Genomic DNA, 5,647 nt, shown 5'->3' with positions numbered 1-5,647 from the left:
ATGAAGGTCTTCTTTATATCTGTTATTTGTGTTGCCATTATGGTCATAAAAGGGGGCATTGTACTTTGAAAGAGATGTTTGCTTCAGACAACCTGGGGCAAACTCATCTACAGTTCGTCTGGAGGTGGGTGCAGATATTGTTATGGGTCAGGAAGGGAATAGTAAGGAGCTAGAAAATCTTCGAGGTCCATGGATGAATGTCCTATCAAGGAGGCGACCAAAGAATATGTCTAAGGGGATGGGTAATCAAGGATCTGGCTCTAAGAACCAAGGCTCTTGATTTGATGCTTTGAGGAAGGTTAGTGAAGATTTTGGCTTTAATAATGTTGATTATGGTGTTATGGCAGTTCAAGGGACTACAGGGAAGTCTTATGTTTCTAAAAATGGTGCTGGTTTTGAAAAGAAAGTTTGGACTAAGGCTAGGAAACTAATGTTGGAAACAAGGCTGTGCTTAGTGATATTTCTAATCAGCCTGGTAAGCCAAGGGCTTCAGGATTATTTGGTGGTAAAACAAATTTGGGTTTCTCTGGGTTTTCTAAAAGTAGTGTGAGCAATAAAGGCATGAAGGTTGTGGATGAGAGCAGAGCTTTTGTTTTCGACTCTGTGAATGCTTACATGGATTCTTGGGGAAAGGATTAGAGTTTGTACCAGGAGAAGGGTGTCTATATATTTGGACATCAACCTCTAAATATAGCTAATAATGGTGATCATCATGGAAAGGATATGATCATAAGGATGATGAGGATTCTGTTGCTTATTCTCTTCATGATGGTTTGCTTTTTGATGAAGGGATGGATATCTCAACAGGTAAGGTGAATGATTCTAGTGGGAATATGGTAAGCAATGCCTTCAACAATGTTGAAAGTATGCCGTTTGGCTTTTGATTGTAGGGTTTAGCCCTTGAGGTTTCTTTTTCTGTTGTTTGTTTGTTGATGGATATTCTATATTGGAATGCTAGAGGTGCACCTTGCACTAAATTTAGATACACTATGATGGAATTGATTCATGTTCATCATGTTCATATTTTGTTTGTTTGTGAGCTGAGAATTGTGGGGACAAAAGCCCTTGATGTGGTGAAGTCGCTGGGGTTTTCGTGCTTTGAGGTGGTTGATCCCATTGGTTTTTCTGGTGGTCTTTGGCTCTTGTGGAATGATAGTAAGGTCAAAGTTGAAGTAATTGGTACTATTAATCAAACTATTTCTGCTTCTATTGCTTGGCCTGGTCAAAACCCGTGGTTGTTTACTGCAATTTATGCCAAGCTTGTAGTTCTAAGAGAGAAAAGTTATGGGACTACTTGAATTTTGTTTCTGAATGTCACCAGTTGCCTTGGATTCTTGCTGGGGACTTTAATGACATGCTAAATTATAAAGATGAATTAGGAGGAGCTCCTTTTTGTAGACTTAAAGGTCCAGAAAGTGGTTTGATGATAATTGTATGATTGATCTTGGGTACTCTGGTCCTAAATTTACTTGGAGTAATAAAAGAGTTTTTGAAAGAATTGATCGAGCCGTTTGTAATGTACAGTGGCAAAGGCTTTTTGTTGAAGCTTTTGTTAAGCATTTGCTGAAAACCAAATATGACTATTGTCCTATTAAGATAAACCTCAAGTCTAGTTTCTCTTCTTCTCATAATTTGCGACCTTTTTGGTTTGAGGCTATGTGGTTGAAACATGACCACTTTAAGCATTTTCTTAATCAGCAATGAGCTCTTATTGATGGGTCTGTTTTGGATAAAACTTGGGCTTTGGTGAAGCCTTTGTTGCTTTGGAACTCCACTATTTTTGGGCACTTAAGGCAAAGGAAGGCTAGGCTTTTAGTTTGTTTGGCTGGTATCCAGAAAGCTATTTGTCAAGGCAGTAATTGTTTCCTTAATATCCTAGAAATCTTTCTTATTGATGAGTATAATGGTGCCCTTGACCAGGAGGCATTGTTTTGGCAACAAAAGTCCCATGTGAAGTGGCTGCAAGAAGGTGATTGGAATACTAAATTCTTTCACCTCTCGACCTTAATAAGAAGAAGAAGAAACAAGATTGAAAGGTGATAATGGGGAGTGGATTGAAGGAGCTGTTGGTCTTAAGGAACTTGCTGTTAATTATTTTTTAGGGTTGTTTGTTCAGGCGCAACGTAACTGCATCAGTTAGGATCTTATCCTAATTTGTTTCCTATTATTGAGGCTGTTAATTTGGCCAATCTTGTAAGAAGTATTGATTTTCTTGAGGTCAAAGAGAGTTTGTTTCATATTAGTGGTCTAAAAGCCCTTGAAGTTGATGGTTTTCCTGCTTGTTTCTTCCAAAATTAGTCAAGCTTTTGTTTCTTGCAAGATTCCAGAAGGTTTGAACTCTACCTTGATCACTTTGGTTCCTAAAGTTGATAATCCTTCATCGCACGTGAAGCTAATGGGCTACACAGCATGTACGCCGGGACCTTCATCACACGTGCAGCTGATCCAGTCATACGCGTAGACTAACATACTGACACACCTCTCAAAAAGTATATGTGTGCCCTGATGGGTCCCAAAAACCAACTATGATTCTTTTCTATGATTCCATCATCCTTTTCATAACGAACCAGGGGAAGGTACAATACATGGTGTGTAGTCACATAAATCCCATATCCCAAACCATATATTTATGCTCATAATAATAATACCCAATATCCTTCATGCGTAATCAAAGTACGAAATAAAATCAATAAAACTTCACAACATCCCAATTCCAGTAAAACACATTTCAACCCAACCAAAACATAGTTATGCATGCACTTGCCAATATGAAAATATTCATTTGAAAACAAAGACAACTCACAACTAGTCCGAAGCAAACTAACCCTTATAGGGTTCTTTCGACTGTCATACGATAACCAAATTCGAATATGAGCATATCATCATGCTTAGGACGACATGAGGATCAATTCATAACACAATGGGCCACATACCATGGCCCACGCATCGGCACATGCACTGGCAGCGAGTGGTTGGCTTGAGAAATTTTTGGCGACGTGATCAGGACAACTAGGGGAGCAACTTTTGGCCTCAGACTCACCCTCAATTTGGCTGAGAAGTGACCAAAAAATGCATTCAAAATCTGGAATTTTCTAGGCTTCGGATTGAGTTTCAAAACTTCAAAATCGATCCTAACCAACCGAACCATCAGCTAAAGCACGTTGAGTAGGTGGGGAAACATATATGGATTGACAAAAATGGTGGCTAGAATCAACAAAAATGACAATGAAAATTTTCGAAGGAATCAGAGCTTTCTCGAGCTCTCCCTGGCACTAGAGGTGCTGGGTTCGTCAGAGAAGGTGGGGGATGGGAAAAGAACGTCGGGCCGGTACGAACGGTTGTGGTCTCATGGCCTAGGGTAACCGAACGGCGGAGATATATGGCCAACAAAAATTCTGACTGTACGCGATGGAGAAAGAGAAATGAGAGAAAAATGCATGAGAAGAGAGAGAACAGACCAGTTTTTTTTTTATAAAAATCCAACTTCAAAAAATTTACGATTGTGCCACTGCACTTCTGTTGACCATAACTTCTTCATTAAAACTCCGATTTAGGCCTACTACGTGTCTACGAACTCGTATCGATGAGTTCTATGCAAAGGTATCACTCAAATCCCAAAATCCTTATGAATCAAAAAGTGACAAAAGTACCCCCACTCCTAAAGGCAAAAACGTAATTTCACAATTAATTAAATCATTAACTAATTATTTGGAACGGGGTGTTACAGACAACATCCTTATAGCTCAAGAACTAATGCACAAGTTTAGGAGTGCGAAGGGGAAAAAATATTTTATAGCGTGGAAGATTGACTTATCTAAAGCCTATGACAGATTGAATTGGCGGTTTATTGAGTTTGTGCACAAAGAGGTTGGGTTGCCTCATTCGATTGTCCAATTAATTATGCATTGTGTTTCCTCTGTTAAGTATCGGGTTTGTGTGAATTGTGAGCTGACTGAGCCTTTTATTCCTCAAAGTGGCATTACACAAGAAGATCCACTCTCTCCTTATCTTTTTGTTCTTTGCATTGAAAAGTTGTTCCACATTATTTTTGATGTTGTTAGAAGAAAAAAGTGGAAGCCAGTCAAATCGTGCCAGTCTGGTCTTATGGTCTCGCACTTATTTTTTGCACATGATTTGGTTCTTTTTGCTAAGGCTACCTCCCAACAAGATAGGGTGATGAAAGGTTGCTTAGAGTTGTTTTGTATTGCCTCTGGTCAAACTGTAAACTTTGATAAATTTGTTGTTCTTTGCTCTCCTAATACTTGTATAGAGGTGGCTAAGGAAATCAGTTTCATATGTAGTTCTCCTCTTACTGAGAACTTGGGGAAGTATTTGGGGATGCCTTTGCTTTATTCAAGGATCACTCAGGCTACCTATGGTGGGCTGGTGGATAAAGTTCATAGTAGGTTGACTTCTTGGAAAAGCAAGGTGTTGTCCTTGGCAAGGAGATCTACTTTAATCCAAGTCGTGACCTCTGCTATTCCTATCTACACTATGCTGACTGCTAAGCTTCCTATAAGTGTTTGGGAGGAGTTGGATCGGATTAATAGGAATTTTTTCTGGGGAGGCAGTGAGAAAAGGAATAAGGTTCACTTGTGTCAATGGGAATCAAGAAATCTCATAATATGAAACAAGCCCTTTTAGCTAAGGTGGGGGTGGAGATTGTTTTAAAAGGATGAAGGTTTGTGGGCCAAGATTTTTGAGGATAAGGATCTCAAAAGTCATTCCATTCTTGAACCAGAGTCACTCTCTAGGCAAGGTTGTTCTTCAACTTGGAAAGGTGTTCTTTTTGAGGTTGAGCTTTTGAATAAGGGTCTGACTTGGAGGCTTGGGAAGGGTGATAGGGTGAATTTTTGGAAGGATAAATGGGTTGGTAATATCCTCTGATGTTGATTGTCTTGTTTCTCATTTTCTTCAAACATGGTGGGATGTGGATAAACTTCTCATTTTCTTTTTGAGGATACATTTCAAAGAATTATTTCTTTGGTTACTGACTTTGGTGGGAGCTTTGAGAATATTTGAATTTGGCAATCTACTGCTAATTGGGAGTTTTACTGTGAAATCTGCTTATAATTTGTTGTTTAAAGGGCCTGAATGGTCTGACCATTGGTGGAAAGTTCTATGGAAGATGCGGATTGCTCCTCAATTGAAAATTTTTTGTTGGTTGATGTATCAGGGAAAAATCCTCTCTAATGAACAATGTGTGAGAAGACATCTTACCTTTAATTCTACTTGTCAATGTTGTGGTTGGCCTATTCAATATGTGCTTCATATTTTGAGAGATTGTGTTAAGGCTAGGTATGGTATCTTCTCCTTAAGGGCAGTAAAGCTGCGAGGTTTTTTAAGGCTGATTTTAAAGCTTGGTTTTAAGTAATTTGTGTTCTAAGTCTGTCTATGATCATCAACCTTGGCTAGTGGTTCTTGTGTTTATTTGCTGGTATATTTGGAAATGGAGAAACAACAGAGTTTTTAATGCTGAAGCAGAGTTGCCTTTTCATCCTAAAAGGATTATTAGTTCTGCGATTTATGAGTGGCTCCAGGCTTGTCCTAATCATATCTCTAAAAATGTAGATTTTGTTGGCTTGGGATCCCCCTGTGAATGGTGTGTTCAAGTTAAATGTTGATGGCTCTCACAAGGGTGGTACTG

This window comes from Prunus dulcis, chromosome 1, assembly GCF_902201215.1.
Source record: "Prunus dulcis chromosome 1, ALMONDv2, whole genome shotgun sequence".
NCBI classification, from domain to species: domain Eukaryota; kingdom Viridiplantae; phylum Streptophyta; class Magnoliopsida; order Rosales; family Rosaceae; genus Prunus; species Prunus dulcis.
This window is presented reverse-complemented; position numbering follows the sequence as displayed.